Source organism: Chenopodium album, chromosome 13 (assembly GCF_948465745.1).
Source record: "Chenopodium album chromosome 13, dcCheAlbu1.1, whole genome shotgun sequence".
In the NCBI taxonomy this organism is placed as follows: domain Eukaryota; kingdom Viridiplantae; phylum Streptophyta; class Magnoliopsida; order Caryophyllales; family Amaranthaceae; genus Chenopodium; species Chenopodium album.
In genome coordinates this window covers 49,998,534-50,016,634 of record NC_137846.1, presented here as the reverse complement: position 1 = coordinate 50,016,634, position 18,101 = coordinate 49,998,534, and the positions used below count along the sequence as shown (strand labels likewise).

Sequence of the window (18,101 nt, the reverse complement as noted above, 5' to 3'; positions counted from 1 at the left end):
ACATGAGCTGTGGATGAGATTTGATCTCGTGACCATTATATCGCGTTGACTCTAATACCATGTTAAAGGATCATCTCAATCAAAGATTAAACTGATGGTTAAAGTCCACGATTGATTTATGTACTCCATCGCAAAATTATTAAAATCGAGATTCTACTTTGAATCGAAAAGGGCTCTCAGAATCGAATCGTAAAATCGAATCATAGAATCGTTAAATTCAACCAACATGCATAATCAAGACGTCATATCTAAATTTAATTAAATATATTTAAATCATGAGTTTGAAACTTAATTTCTAATTGGATATAGTTGTTTACCCATTAAGCAACCAATAATTGACAATACATATTTATAAATAACTATGTATGCATGTTTTATACTTGTAAAGATTTTATTAGTTTTTTTAGTTAAGAGAAATATGTAAAATCAAGTAGAATCGTAAATCAAATCGTATGAAATACATGAATCGTAAAATCGTAATATTCTAAGATTTAAATCGGGATTTTAATAACAATGCTCCATCGTATTAAATGTAATTACTAGCAAAAGCATGTCATGCAAGACTCCATCATAAAACCACTTGTAATAGATTAAAAAGTCTTTCTAATTTATACATTCCTATCCTTGCCCTCAAATGTTTCAATATAAATACGGGGGCATATGCGAGCAACACATGCTTAGGGGTCGTTTGGTTCATTAGAAAAGTGTAAATTCCCATGAAATTTCAATGTGTAAGAAATAATTTCCATCATCAAAATCATGAGAATTCAACAAATTTGTTTGGTTAATGATAGATAATGGGTGTATATTATCTTGTTATTATTCTGTAAAGATATAGTTTTTGTAATTTAGGTTATCTCATGATTAGGTTGTACATAACTATATATATTGAATGAATGAGAAGCCTCCACTCAAGGAGAATTACACTATTCTACATGGTATTAGATTCCAATTAGGGTTTTTCTCTCTTTTCTTTTCTTTTCTCTCAAACCCTACTCGTTCCTAGGCCGGTAACCAAGCCGTCCACCCCTCTTCACCGCAACCGCTCCTTCATCCATGGCAGGCGATGATGTTCCTCCCCCGGCCCCCTCCTCCTCCTCCCCCTCAAGCAACTTCCATCCGGATTATGCCGTAACAAATATCAAAAACCTTATGAGTGTTACCCTAGATCAAGAGGACGCACATTATGCTACTTGGTTTGAGCTTTTCCAGATTCAAGCGTGTGCTTTCAATGTCCTCGATCATATCGATGATAAGGTTTCTCGTCTGTCGTACATTGATGATGCAACATGGAAGAGGCTCGATGCTATCGTGAAAAATTGGATTTATGCAACCATATCCAAGGACCTTGTTCACACCATCATGAAATCGGGTTCTACGGCGTTAGAATTGTGAAACCGTCTCAAGGAAATTTTTCATGATAACAAGCACACACGAGCAGTGTATTTGGAGGAGCGGTTTAGCACCACTAAGCTGGAAAATTTCGTTAATATGTCCGATTATTTTATGCACCTTAAGCTTCTTGCCGATCAACTAAGTAACGTTGACAACCCAATTTCTGATAGAAAGATGATACTTCAATTGATTGCGGGTCTTCCAAAGGGAAAGTAAGACATCGTCAATGCCTTGATCTCTCAAATTGAGCCTACATCCAACTTTAACAAGGCTCGTTCCATGTTTATCTTGCAAGAGACAAGGAAGAACAAGCAAGAAGAACATGGGCAGTAAGCTCTTATTGCCCAAAATTCCTAACCGTCAGTCACCACATCACCGTCGCAGCAACTGCAGGCCGTCGACCAGCAACACATCGGTGGGGGTTGTGGTGGTGGCGGTGGCGGTGGCCGCGGCAGAGGCCGTGGCAGCAACAGCAACAAAAACGGCAGCAAAGGCCGTGTGAAGGGGTAAGGCAGCAACAATAATCAACAGGCTCAACAAAATTCTGGGCCGCAATTTGTGGCTCAACAGCAGGCCCCTCAATGGGGGAACAATTCGGGCTGGCCACAACAATAATATGGACAGTGGGCCTCAACACCCTGTTCATATCCATCTGGCCCAGCTCCTAAATTTCGTGGACAGAAGCAGCAATCGGTGTTGGGCCCTCGTCCAACACAAAATTAGGCCTACTATGCGGCACCTTCACAGTCCAGCTATGGCCCACCTATGACTCCCAAGGAATTCGGTCAAGCCTACAACACTATGAGCCTTCAACCTCCCCATAACGGATAGTATATGGACACAAGGGCGACTTCTCACATGACTCGTGATTCGGGTATATTTTTTAAACTGTTTAATTTGAGTTTTCCTCAATATATTTTGGTTGGTGATAGCAAATGCATTCCGATTTATGGTTATGGAAATTATAAACCCCCCCCCCCCACCTAACCCCTCTTTCCACCTCAAAAATGTTCTCTATGTCCCTAACATAATTAAAAATTTAATTTCTGTTAGAAAATTCACTTGTGATAATTCTGTGTCTGTTGAGTTTGACCCTCTCGGTTTTTCTGTGAAGGACCTTCATACGTGGACAGCTCTAGCGAGGTGCAATAATGTGGAGGAGTTATATCCATTCTCAAAGTCTTCCGCTTCTCATGACAATAGTCATCTTTACTTAGCTGCAATTTCTCCTTCAACTTGGCATCATAGACTTGGACACCCGAGCGAACCAGTTTTTGATTTTCTTAGGAAAAACAATTTTATTCATTGTAATAAGAGAGATAGCTCTCATTTTTCCTATTCATGTCCTTTAGGAAAACATGTACGGCTAGCTTTTAAGACATCTACTCCATTTACTTTTTCCCCGTTTGATATTATTCATGCGGATCTATGGACATCGCCTATTTCTAGAAAATTGGGACATAAATATTATCTTGTTTTTCTTGATGATTTCTCTCACTTTTTATGGGTTTATCTACTAAAATACAAATCTCAAGTCTATGATATCTTCTTACAGTTTCGAGCATATGTTAAAACTCAATTTGAAAAGGACATAAAAACATTTCAATGTGATAATGGTCGTTGTAGGGAATATTTCAAGCATCCCACACTTGAGCCCCACTGTGATCATACACTTAAGCATGGTGGCGTCCAAAGGCAAGGAAGTTAGAGCAAAAGAGTCGCCAACAAGTTTTAGGAACTTGTAAACCGTTCATAGGGTGAAGGTTATACCCCTTAACGATCCAGGAAATTGTTAACTCCAATAGGTCTGGAACCATGACTGGAAGTTCGGGGATGAAGGTACAAATCCAACCTAAAAGAGATTGAACTTGCCTTAAAAATAGGCCTCTACTTTATTCTTCTCGTATTCATGTGCGCTTTCTGACTAACATGCAATCAATAGATTTACCCTAAACCTGTTTATCTATGTTGGTTGAATATTAATGCACAAACAAAACTATTATTGGCGATCACTTGAATTATAATCATATTATCCTAAACAAGATTATTAATTATCTTATTAAGCGTGATTACAAATACAAATTCCCTTTAAACATGCATAAAAGGCGTGATCAAGCAATAACAATAATAATAATAATCATCATCACAATCATAATCATGTTAAAAATAAAGCATAAGAATAATAGCAAGATCCTAGGCATGATACTAACAAGATTAATAACAAACCCTAGCATGTCACTAAACAATAAAGATCAAAGCTTTAGTCCTAACATGACACTAACATGATATTAGGAAAGAAAATAGGAAGCATTCTTTTAATCATACTTGATATTAGAAATTACCCTAAACATGATACTAGGAAGCAATAAAACATCCTAACATGATACTAGGAATCAACAAAACATCTAAGCATGATTTCTATATCAAAAGATCAATGAAACAATTAAATTACTTACTTCGATGCCTCGTACCTCTTTCTAATAACAAAATACACACGTTAGTAACTTCAAGGAAAATATAAAATCAAACAATTAAATTAAATAATTGAAAGAAAGAGTTAAAAAGTTTAGACTGGATTTGGAACCAAACCCTCAGAAATATCAAACCTTTCACGTCTAGGGCAAAGGCAACTTCGAACTTGGCTAGGTGTGTCTAGATCTTGTGAATGCGGAATTGTGTTTGTAAAAGGGTTGGTTTAGAAAGAGAGAGAGAATTAAGAAATTCTTGATGAGAGTTGACGATTGTGAATTATAGATGATTGTTAGTGAATGAAAAATGGGTGATATGACCTCTATTTATAAGGAAAAAAGAGGGTTGGAGGAGTAGAAAAGAATCCGAATTCGAATCGAAATAAAACTCGTCGGTCAGCAGTTTTTGTAGATTTTGTTTTTATCATAACTTTTGATCCAGAAGTCCAAATAAGTCATATAATATGGCGTTGGAAAGATATTGAAGTCTAATTTCCAGAACAATTTGAATCAAATTAAAATATTTAGTGGATAAAAATATATGGCCGAAATAGTGGGACGGTGTCAGTTTTGGATAGAGTTTCGTATTCCATTCATATCTTTTTCGTTATAGCTTGAAATTAATATTATAATATATCATTGGAAAGATAATTTCAAGGTCTATACAACCATATAAGATTTGGATAAATATTATGAGGCACGAAAATAATATCGGACTGTCTTTAAACATCTTTAAATTCGAATAGAATTAGGACTTAAAAAGGAAAGTTTTTATTCAATTTCAAACTCTTTGATTTTATCTTTTCAAAAAGGATAATTAAGATCTTTTAGAAACTCATAAAAGCTTCTAATAAATCCTAATTAGTTTAGGAATAGGATTAAACCTTTGGACCCTCCACATGATCATTGGGTCGTAGGTAAAATCCGGTTTAGGCCCAGTTTAGTATTTTGGCCATAACTTCCTCATTATTCATCGGAATTGGGCTTATAATATATCGTTGGAAAGGTCTTTTCAAGCCCCATCCAACTACACTATTATTGGACCCTTATCATGGACCAAACTAAACTGTACTGGACGTTTTCATAAATAGAGTATAAGAAAAAATATTTTCAAAAATAAAAAGAGAGATATTTTAATAAAAACCACATCACTAGAATTTTCACACTTTCACTTCGTTCGATAATCAAATGACGTGAAAAGTATTCATCACTGGGTTTGGTTTTGGGGAGACACATTTGGGTGTCTACAGTCGTGAATTCGACAAATCCCTTTTTCATAAATTTTGTGCGGATAATGGCATGGTTTTCCATTTCTCTTTCCCAAACACTTCTTCTTAAAATGGCAAGGCCGAAAAAATTATTCGTACTATTAATAACATGTCTCGTACCATTCTATTTCATGCCTCTCTTCCTCCGTCTTTTTGGGTCTATTCTGTTTGTATGGTTGCTTATATACTTAACACTCTTCCTTCCACAACCATACAAAATAGGTCTCCAACCGAAGTCCTATATCATAGACTCCCCTCATACGAACACCTTCGTATTTTTGGTTGCCTATGTTACCCAAACATTAGTGTCACCACGCCTAATAAGCTTTCTCCTAGGTCTAAGCCGTGTGTCTTCTTGGGTTTTCCATCTAATCATCGGGGTTATCTATGCTATGATTTGTTTTCTAATAAAACCATAATTTCGCATCATGTTACTTTCGTTGAAGATCAATTTCCTTTCTCTAATCTTCAATCATTCAAAGAATCTGACTATGATTTTTTGGATTCAATGAGATTTGATGCTATTAACCCCATGATCACTTAAGCCCAAATCTTCGGCCCAACCCCTTCAGTAGCTCCACACACTCACGGCCTTACCCATCCTCCCACCCCAATTCAAACTCCCCAACAGGCTAGTCCGCAAGTGGGCCACGACATAGGCCAGCAGGCCACACCCACCCTGCGGACCTTACTGCCAACTCCCCCACAATCCCCTTCTAGCCCGCCACTCTCACCCAACATCCTAGAGATCCAATTCACATCACTTCCCAGCCCAACCCCGATACACCACACAACTCAGTCCCGGCCCACTCCTCTACCTACCCACTCCATGGCCATTCGTGCCATGAGTGGCATTTTCAAGCCAAACCCAAAATATCAAGCACATATCACGGTTCCCACTATTTCACCTTTACCAAAAAATCCGAAATTAGCCATGCTTGACCTTAATTGGAATGCCGCCATGAATAAGGAATTTAATGCTCTTACTAAACAACATACTTGGGATCTTGTCCCACAACTGGAGGGGGTGAATATTATTCGTTGCATGTGGTTCTTTAAACACAAGTACAGGGAAAATGGCGAGTTGGAAAGACACAAGGTAAGACTTGTTATTAATGGCAAGTCTCAACAGGTGGGCGTTGATTGTGATGAGACGTTTAGTTCCGCGGTGAAACCGGCGACTATTCGTACTGTTTTGAGTATTGCTATGGGTAGGGACTGGCCTGTTCATCAGTTAGATGTCAAAAATGTGTTTCTTCATGGTGACCTCAAAGAGACCGTATTTATGCATCAACCATCGGGATTTGTAAATCCCAATGCTCCCACTTATGTGTGCCGGCTCCGCAAATCACTTTATGGTCTTAAACAGGCCCCTCGAGCTTGGTATCAACGATTTGCTAACTATCTTTTGCATATTGGCTTTGTATGTAGCAAAAGTGATAATTCCCTCTTTATTTTTCGCAATGGTGCTAATGTTGATGACATTGTTCTTACAGCTTCCTCTAAAAAACTTAAGTGTGATAGTATTGCTCTTCTTAAGTCCGAATTCTCTATGTCTGACTTGGGAAAGCTAAGTTATTTTTTGGGGATTTCTGTCAACCAAACGAAGGACACTATGTTTCTTTGTCAGAGTAAGTATGCAGAGGAAATTATCCATCGTGCAAAGATGGACAATTGCAAGCCGGTTCTCACTCTTGTCGACACTAAGTTGAAGCTAGGAGACATGATGGTGAGCTCATGACGGATCCCTCTCTTTACAGGAGCCTTGAAGGTGCCCTCCACTCCTCTAGTACCTCACTTTTACAAGACCAGACATTTCATATGCAGTTCAGCAGGTCTGTTTATTCATGCATGCTCCTAAGGAACCTCATTTCAACGCTTTAAAGCGTATTATCAGGTATATCAAAGGCACTTTGGATCATGGCCTACATTTGTATCGCTCTGCACCTACGAGACTTCTTTCTTATTCAGATGTCGATTAGGGCGGTTGCCCAGACACACGGCGCTCCACATCTGGGTATTGTGTTTATTTGGGTGATAATCTTGTCTCATGGTCTGGAAAACGAAAGGCTACGTTGTCTTGATCCAGTGCTGAAGCAGAATATAGAGGTGTTGCTAATGTTGTTGCCGAAATATGTTGGCTCCGAAATCTTCTTCTCGAGCTATATTGTCCCCTACGACGGGCATCCTTGGTTTATTGTGATAATATTTCTGCAGTCTTCTTATCTTGCAATCCGGTACAACACCAGCGTACCAAACATATTGAGATGGACATTCATTTTGTACGCGACAAGGTCGCTCTTGGTGAGATCAATGTACTTCACGTCCCTTCTTCATATCAGTATGCAGTATTTTCACAAAAGGTTTACCCCGACAACTTTTCTTAGACTTCAGAGACATTTTTAGCGTACAACCTCCTCCCGCTACAACTGCGGGGGTGTGATAGATAATAGGTTTATATTATCTTGTTAATATTCTGTAAAGATATACTTTGTGTAATTTAGGTTATCTCATGATTAGGTTGTACATACCTATATATATATATATATATATATATATATATATATATATATATATATATATATATATATATATATATATATATATATATATATATTGAATGAATGAGATGCCTTCACTCAAGGAGAATTACACTATTCTATGGTTAAGAATCGGAGAAGTAAATTTTCATGGGAATTTCAACTTATCAAGAGGGGGTAAGGTAAGTGAATTATCATATTTTGTGGGAAGCTAAAATTCCCATGAATTTTCATTGCACCCATTTTCACTTTTTTGTGTTAACCAAACAAGAGAGTGAAAATGAAATTTATGGGAATTTTGACTTCCCATAAAATATTTAACCAACCAAGCAAGTGGTAATAACTTGCTCTACCAGCCGAATCTTATTGGGTCGATGTTTTTGGACGACACTTACCAAGAAAATGAATGTCAATCATAATGGATGAAGTGTACCGAGTTAATAATAATAGTAATAGTAATAGTAATAGAAAATACGATATTTTACGACCTTCGCGGCTTCTCCCTGCATGCCCCGAGGAATTGCACGAAATAAAAACAATGATAAGAAATTTGATGGACGATCGTGAAGAGATATAGCTAGAAGATGTAAGTGGCACCAAATAACCAATATCACCTTATTTCCCATTTTTCTCACAATTTTCCAACTTCCAAATTGACCCACTAGCTAAAATCAAGTACTAGGTACTTTATTATAAATAAAAAGTTTGTATATCCAACATTATCTTAATTGTATAAAGTTTTGAGGGATGATATCCAATACTTCCTTTTTTTTTTTTTTTGACACCTTTCTATTATCGCGCTTACCAATACATGTTTTTAACGATTAATATTTCTAATTATCAACATTGTAAAACTATAAAAACTGGATATTAATAAAATATACATTAAAACAATTCAAACAAGATCACACATGAATATATTTTATCGTATCTATAAACCACAAAAACAAGTCAAAGCGTGTTGTGTGAATAGTGTAAAAGTCAAACGATGTCAACTAAAAAAACGGAGGAAGGGTCTGTTCACATTTACTTAATTTTAATTCAGTTCAGTTCAGTTCAGCTCTAATCAGTTCAGTTCAGTTCAGCTCCAATCAGTTCAGTTCAATTCGGCTCCTAATTTCCCTCTCTCATAAAATATTCATTTCAATTCAGTTCATTTTAGCTCCAATCACTTCAGTTCAGTTCAGCAAATGTAAACAGGCCCGAAGTATTATTTTAATTGAATAGAATTTTGAGGGATGATATTCAAGGTTTTTAGTTGAATTCCTTCTACATTTACATTAGTAAAAATACTTCATGTTTCTAATACTTGCATTAAATTACACAAAAATATAACTAATGTTATAATGAAAATAATCAAATTGTATCAATTATAGCAGAAATAAAAGATTATATATGAGATTCCTAACTTGTCAAAACTAAGGTGGCTAACGCGCACGACGCATGCGAGCGCTATAACTAGTCATTTTCTAATAGCTCTTTCAGTTGTTGGCAAAGGAAAAATATGTAAACAAATATTTTAGGATTAAATGTGCTACGTTATTCTTAAATTGTTTTAAATAAAAGTGACAATTAACGTTAACGAGGACAAATAAGTAAATAAACATTTTAAATCACATAAAAAAAGCTTAGGGATAATTAACATCATATCATCAATAGGGGCATATATACAATGGCGGATCCACGTTGACGCCTAGGGGGCACGTGCTACCCCCAAAAAAAAAAAATAGTTTTTTTCTGAAAAAAGCTACCTTGATATTTATATCAAGATTATAATCCGTACATATGTTAATTATCTTTAGCATTGGTTCAATGGTAAGGGAGAAGAATGGTGAAATGTGTTTGTTCCCAAGGTCTTGGGTTCGAAACCCCTTATATATATTTTTTTTTTTCCTTTAACCCAAATGAATTTCCACTTTCATCAACACAAGGATAAACTATTACCTATTACTAGATAAATTTATTTTTTCCATTTTCACACCTTTTATAAACAATCCTTACAATATATGAAATACTCTCTCCGTTATATTTGATGACGTTCTTCTCATTTTCATTACATAATATTTATTGCAGTTATTTGGCCACTATTATATCTTGTTTATATTAGTATGAAAATTTACACTAAAATGAATATAAAAAAATCATACTCCATGATGTCTCCATTTGTGTTTTAAGTAAATGAAATGTTTTGACTTTTTACAAAAGTCATCTAATTCACTTTTGACTAATGTTTGTGATTTATACATCAGAATAAATATAGCATGTGAGTAATTGTTGGAATCGTCTCAACGAAAAATTTATTAATATTCAATTGTTAAAATTTTTATTATTAAAGATATTTTCAGTCAAAATTTTACATTAGCATACGTGCACAAGGAAAAATTTATGCCAAAGTTTTCCATATAAATTCATAAACAAACTTTGACTTAAAAAAATAAATAAATAAATAAATAGGTGGAAAATTTATCATAGTATAATCGATATCTAGAATATAAATTATTTGTAAAAAAAAAAAATAACATGCCTTCAAAAAAAATAATAACCATGTCAATATAAATGTTTGAATTTGATTGTTAATTATTATACGACTGCACAACGAATTATATTCAAAATTTAACGTACTTTGTTTGGCGGATTATATTACGTTACGTTACGTTACAACGCCGTTATATTTTTTTTTTTAATTGTCCAGTGCTACCCCTAGTTAGGATTCCTAAATTCGCCACTGCATATACAGAGAAAAAAAAAAAGTATATCTAAGATTCCTAACTTATCAAAATGCATCTACATACCCATACAACTACGAAGATGTAGTAATGGGGTAATGTTATGTATTTGTTGGTACATAACATGACAATTCGTAAATAATTTTAAAATTAACATTGGTAAGAGATGTTCCCTTTGGGGTTTTCTCAAAAAAAAAAAATAAATAAATAAATAAATTGGTAAGAGATGTGAAATGTATCATTGTTAGTACAATATTACTGTAAATAGTTAAAATTACACAAAAAACTTGTTACAATGATATACTTTTGAAGCTAATATATGTACCACTAGGTTGTGTAATCATTGGAGCATAATGGTATAATTGTTTTGTAATGGTATTTTATTTAACAGGAGTTGTAATGGTATTAAAATGACTATAGTAGTACAATTAAAATCTGTAAATTAAAGTGATAATATTTAGTCCCATCACCTTTTCATTATACTAAGTTACCATTATACCTTATTATGTACCAATATATGCATAACATTACTCCCTTTAAAACTGCTACACAAGCTACTCCCATGAGGGAAACGATGAGATTGGCTCATTGCAATAAGTAATTATGATTTGTCCTTAAAAAGGCAAATAATGAAAGCATGTTTGGCCCATGTTCTTAACCTTAACCAAGAACGAAGTCCAATGCTCCAAACCCAACCTTCCCCCCCTAGAATCAGCCCAATAAACCTTCATTTGTCTAATTAAAATAAGCCCATTGATAGAAATTAAGTTTAATTCTATAAAAATAAGGAAAATTTGCAAATTGCAACCATTTAAACTTAGTATTTTGCAAATTGCATTCATTTAAAAAAATTGCTAATTGCAGCCCAAAAGTTATTATAAATTGTAAATTGCAACCTAATTGAATTTTTTCATCGGTTTGTGTGTCGAAAAATGTTCGTTTAAGGTTTTAGGGGTCATTTTAGTCCTTAAGGTGAGTGTCTCGTTTTGCATAACAAAAATATATCGATTTGTGGACAACTATTTTTTTTCTTTAAAAACGAGACACTTACATTAATTTATTGTCAATTTCGAGCTCAATATGGACCCCTAAGACCTTAAATGGCCGTTAAAACCTTAATCGAACATTTTTCAATCCGTAAACCGATGAAAAAATTGAATTGGATTTCAATTTACAATTTATAATAATTTTTGGGCTTCAATTTGCAATTTTTATTTTAAATGACTGCAATTTGCAAATTTTCCTAAAAATAATCCAAAAGCCTTGGTGTTGAGCATGTAGCCTTATTTCATCTGGGATTTATATCAATTTTAAAATTTGGTCTACACAAATGAAAAATAGTTGAATAATGTATAATTTACAAGTTGACTTTTTTCAAAGTTTGCTAAATAAAAATATCTACTATCTCCGTTTTATATTTTTTCAACTTTAGGGTATTATTTGAGAGATATAAATATTCCAAATTTGTAAAAAATATGAAACATAGGTAGTATGATACATTCCATTGATTTATCTTTCTCAATTTACTAGTCATAATTTAATTTTCATGAACGTTGTAATGGAACAAAAGCAATACTTGAGCTTCTTAAGTGGTTCAAGTTATAAAAATAATCAAGAATTGGCGGTCTTCTATTGCTCAGGCCACTTTGATGACGGGGTATACAACAACACAATAGACTACGAATTACACAAAGTTGATTGCCCAAGTGGTTCAAGTTATATTGATTACACTATAAATGATCAGGGGTGTTTCTCTTTTATCAACTTACACTAGGTTGCAAATGTTAGTGTTCCTTATTATGATGGATATATTTTTAATGCAATTATTTGCAATAATCATCGTTTACTTTTCAATGGGATGAGCCAAAGTGTAGAGAGTGTGAAATAATCAACCGTGTTAAGAGCGAGATTCTACTCATGAAATTGTTTTCCCTATTAGAATGGCCGGAATCTGATTCTTGGTTGTGATTTTAAATACTAGGTGTGTGTTTAGGTTGCATTTTGCAAAAATAGACTTAAAAAGGTTGTTGTAACTCATATAATGAGTATTCTTAATTTTTTTATGTACGGATTTGACAAATTTTTCTAATTTTGAAGACTAGAAATTCGAGTCCCTCTAATAAGTCCACGACGCGAAAAGACAAATAATGGTCGGCTAGAATAGGAGAATTGGGGTATATACTTCTTGATTAAATAATGTACAAGCATACAAAAATGTACAAACATACAAGATACAACCCTGAGAGTGAGCCGTGAGTGATAGCTTAAGTGGTTGGAGTTTCTTTCCCGGTTCCAAGAGATATTGGGATCAATTCTCATTGCCCTTGTGGCTCTCTAAAAAAAAAAAATTACAACCCTAATCAAGTAATCAATATGTATAAGAATTATATAAACTTGTAGAACAATGTTTGATGGGCCAGACTTGACCAAAAAGCACAAGCATGTCATGAGCCTTGGATTAGCTTCATCCAGTCCAAAACTTAGAGGGTGACCTCATATGACCCCAGTAGAATCAGTTGTAAAACCCAATTAATTGGCTGCAAGTCAAAATTATTAATTTCCATTAAAAATCCTTAAATTATTATTCATTGCCTTTTGATCTAAACAATAGTCTGACCATTAAAATTTTGGAACCATCAGATTTCATTTTTTACAAAGTTATAAGAGCTTATTTCAATTGTACCTTTAAACTTTGTCTATCTATTGATCAAATTGATATTGCACATTCATCAGTTTGGTCTGTCTTTTGATGAGAGCACGAATCAAAAAGCCTATGAAGTAGAAAATCAATGTTAAGCATTTGAATCAAACTTTGTGAGTTTGATGGATAACAAATACACCACTTTATCAAATTATCGGTAGGGGTCTTTTTTATTTACCAGTTTGGTCAATTGGTCCAACAAGGTAATATATACTCGTACTTCTTTGCTATGACCTTATGGTATGTAGAGGTGGCAAACAAAGAAGCCTAAGAAAGGGCTTGCCAAAAGCCCCATACCTAAGGCTGTTGATGCTACAAATAATCGCCTCGTAATTCACATGTGTGCCCACAAGTTAAGTACGAGTACATTCTATAATTACAATTACGTAGTGTAGACTTGCAGTATTAACTTTGTCCAAAAGTTCCACTCAATTATAAATTTTTGTCCAAAAGTACAACTCATTAACTACTACATCAATTGTCTGCATGCCTTATATTTTTAAATTGTTTTTTAGAAGTGGGTAATTAATCAATTGATACATTAGACATATAGCTATGTTTATTACTAGTACTAGTATGATGAAAACAACAAGAGGGTTACCAACAAGAGGGGTGAATTAGTTGGGGTTACATTAGAAAATGACCTTAATTAATAGTCCTATTTTATTTAAGTTTGACTTATTTTAGATAAATTGCATTCAATTAAGGGTCTGTTCTCTTCAGCTTATTTTCGGTTCAGTTCAGCTCTAATAAGTTCAGTTCAGTTCAATTCAATACAATTCAATTCTTGATTTCCTTCTCTCATAAAATATTCAGCTAAATTCAATTCAATTCAACTCTAATAAGTTCAGTTCAGTTCATTTTAGTTAATCATAACAGACCCTTAGTTCATATATTAGGCATTTAATAAAATATTTTCTCTAGACTTCGAATGAGTATGAAATTAATGATGTTTTAAAGAGTAATGTGTAGGTAGAGTAGTCGTCGGTACCCACATTCATTCAACATCACCTAATTTGAGGCAAATGTAAGGTGGGTTTCCACTAACATCCCTAAATCTGTATATTTTTGTAAAAGTATTCAATGTTTTTGTTTCTAAGTACGTTACTACTATCATCGATCACAATGTATATTTTGCATTTCGATGGTGTTGTAGAACTCTCTTTTGTTGTTAAGGAAGGTGAATAGGAAGGTTCCTAGTTAATTAGTCTATGAGCCAGTGAAAGCATATTATAACTCCAAAATCAGTTGGTAGTAAATTAGTACTCACATTCATCAACTATTTTTTCCTATGTCACTCAACTTTCTGGCTAATAATAAATCAAATTCACAATGTGCCGTAAAATAGAAACTGCGATGAAGCTTCCAAGCTAAGTTGGATTACATCATTTGATTTCAATGGAGTGTTTCAAATTTATTAAAGGTGTAGTAGCCGCAATTAAGTTAAAGCATTATTTGGCTCTAGCGATGGTGAAAGCACAATTCAAACACAAATTCTAATACGCGGTTCACACATTGTATATTAGTTGATGGCATGAAATTCTCTCTCTCTCTCTTTTTTTTTTAGTGGTATGGGGGACTCTAATCGGATCTCAACTCTCACAATTTTTTGGTCCACTATTTAATTTACGAGCCAGGTATTTGGGAGTAGAGGGCCGGGAGGGTAAGGGAATCCCTACCCTCAAGCACCCTGACAATTTAATACACGAGGTTACTATTCTTACTAATGAGGTTACTAACCGGACATAAATGAGGTTATTGATTCAAATGAGATTAGTGATAATGCATATATGAGGTTACATCCTAACCATGCATGTATGAGGTGCAATTTCTGCAAGTTTATCAACTGACTTAGATTCACATAAAGCTAGAAATAATGGAGAGTTGTTAGGCCTCATCTAATAATTGAAAATTGAATAATCGAAGTTGAGTTTGATGTACTTAAACAAGACGAGGAAGACACAATCTATCATACATGGTATGCGACATTGTGGTAGTGATTAAAATAAGTGTGCCTTGATTAGTTAGACTTTTACGATGTTTGTTACGTGGGCTATAAATTTTTCGTTTTGGAGCCTATTTCGATTTCTGTTATGAGAGTACATTATAAACTTCTTAAGGTTTAATTAGCCACTATTTAATAAACCTCTACTTTCCTCAATATCAATAAAATGTAACTAACTCGTTAGTGCCATGAAATTTTGTGCTCTTGTTTGTTGAATTCTTAAATCTTTCTTGTATCGGTTGTAATAGTAGTGTATGTATGTAGATGTAGGTAGAAGAGTATATAAAGTGTTTTCATTGCAATATACGTACACTTAGACCAAGCAATTAAGCATGCATCACAATCCAAAAAGTGATAAAACCCTCCTATAAATGTTAATCTAAGAAACTCCAAAACACACTATAATTAATGTCAGCAAAAGGTGTTACAAAAAGCTTCATAAAAAAATTAACACAGTACAATAATATATACAAACGTTAATACATTTATTTACAATTTTACAAAAACTTAGATGTGCATGTATTTAGTTTTGTCTACATGCAAAATCAAAAGACCTACAAGGCTACATGACATATTGTCCGTTGCCCATGATAGAGACATTGTTATACTTACCATCTTCTAATGCAACTTCCAGGAAGGAGAGATTTCCTCCTGATAACCTCATAAAAATAGCTAAATGATCAATAATAAAAAAGGAATCTCATCATCAAAATCAAGTATATTATTCACTTGTCATTTTGTAGTAGTCATCACTATTTTATTTCTAGTACATTCAAAGATTACAATAGCTTGCTCTTTTATTCATTCTATCCATCTCTATTATTTCTCTACATACCTCTTGTACTACCTTTGCTTAATAACTTCAATTCAACACACACAAAAAAAATGGCCCTAATCGACTTATTGCTCGATTTTGAGGATTATTTTCCATCAATGGTTGCAAGGTTAGGGGCGGAAGCATTTGTTGGAGAGCTATGCAACGGGTTTATTTTGTTGATGGATGTCGAAAAGGGGGTTATCACGTTCGAGAGCTTGAAGAGGAACTCTTTTTTGTTGGGTTTGAATGATATGGGAGATGATGAATTTTTGTGCATGCTTAGAGAAGGAGACCTTGATGGAGATGGAGCTCTTAGTCAAATGGAATTTTGTATTCTCATGTTTAGGTTAAGCCCTGGTCTTATGGATGAATCAAGGCTTTGTATGATGGATTATGGTGGCCTTCCTATCTTGGCTTGATTAAGCCTAAGCTAGTTAAGCTACCGCCCTTTCGAATTGAATCATGGTTTGTTAATATAATCTTTCTTATATTTCTAAAGATATAATACTAATTATATCATTGTTAATTTGTTATTAGCCTCTATTTAGCTTAATATATAATAATGTTCTCCCTTTGAATAATCTATTCTTTCATAAATAAATCTAATGTTATGTTGTTGATGGATTAATTTGTTTATTGAGCTAGTTAATTAGTTACTCGTTTTACATGTTAGGCATTGACATGCAAATTTCATTATGTTTGTAATGATTACTATATGTATCATGTATGCTTATTGAGTTGTGCTTTTGAATTTTGCATTGATTTTTGATTGATAGAAAGCTACTCGTACACTTTGCTCACCTATAAATGGTTGATATCTCACCTAACAAGTAATTAATATAAGAAGTGTACTTTTTAATTAGTTTATGAGTTACTGCAAATTCTTTGTGGTGGGGTTATTGTTATGAAGTATTTTGGGCTCAACTAACCCTATCCATTAACTCTATAATGGAGCAGAAGAAGATTTAAAAAAAAAAAAAAAAAGAAAAAGAAAAGAAAAAAAGTAGAACAAATCCAATACATCATACTTATTTGAGTTTATTGTTTTTAAGTAAATTATTGAGAATAAACCGTTGAAATTAAATTGAGAGAACTTACCGTGTATCCTTCATCAATCGTGATCGTATCCAAGAGTTGTCTTTCATGAAATTGTAGATTAATTTTCTTTCCATTGTAACAATAAGGAAAAGCAACCATAAGAAGGTAGGTTGTTGTTCAAGGAAAGCGTAATGATGGAAATGTACATTGATCTCTATGAAGTTCTTTCAATTTTTATTGGCAGAACGACTAATGTTTATTCTAAGTGTCATCCAAACTCTCATTTTAATTTTACTTAAGACACTCAATTGTAACGTAAAATTGAGTTAGAACAACAAATTAAACCATAGATTATCAACATGAAATTTCATTGGTGAGCTTTGCACATGCTATGTATATAATTTCATACAATTCTAAAAATGCCGTTATAGACCTCCTATGGTCTTGGAATTCTTAACAAGAATTTTGGAGCTAGCCTTCCATTTCTCTTCTCAATAGCCTTGTCTTTCACCTAGTCAGTGACCCGACATTGGGCCTTGTCTTCAGCCTTGTTGGTGGCTCTTCGGCAGCCTTGAGAGTGGCTACTCGATCGATCGATCAGCAGTGAATGGCCTTCATGGTCCCCTTACTACCCTTCTAGTGGCGTTATCCTTGGACTTGTCACAATCATTATATTGGATGATACATACTTGGGCCATTGCCTTAACCTTTTAATGGAGACAAAATATTGGCTATCTTTGGCAACATGCAAACACTGCTTCCTCTCTTCAACATAGTATAGCTCATTTCTATATCATAGTTCGACTACGTTTAATTTTTTTTATCATAACGTATTATATATATTCTACATTTCAAAATACTTGTAATTGTTATAACTAGGTTCTACGTACGAGTCCAGGACAATAAATACGCCGTTAAAAACTATAATAGAAGATAAATTAATCAAAATTGATTGTTGAAGCCTAGGATTATGTTTAATATCTATCACACCCTCTTACACAAGAGCCCGTTGGGCTTGAAATGTAGATGCAGCATGAACCCTCCTCATACCCAGCCTTCTATATTCCATTTAAGCTTTTGATGAGTTAATCCTTTAACAAAAACAACTTAAACTAAGGAAGTGGGCATGCCGATCTTTCCAAT

The 18,101-nt window shown here is 34.1% G+C and overlaps 1 pseudogene; it reads left to right on the top strand.

Annotated features, from left to right (window-relative positions):
• The first annotated feature begins 15,988 nt into the window (after nucleotides 1–15,988).
• On the top strand, nucleotides 15,989–16,339 carry LOC145575650 (calcium-binding protein KRP1 pseudogene; annotated as a pseudogene).
• The last annotated feature ends 1,762 nt before the right edge of the window (nucleotides 16,340–18,101 follow it).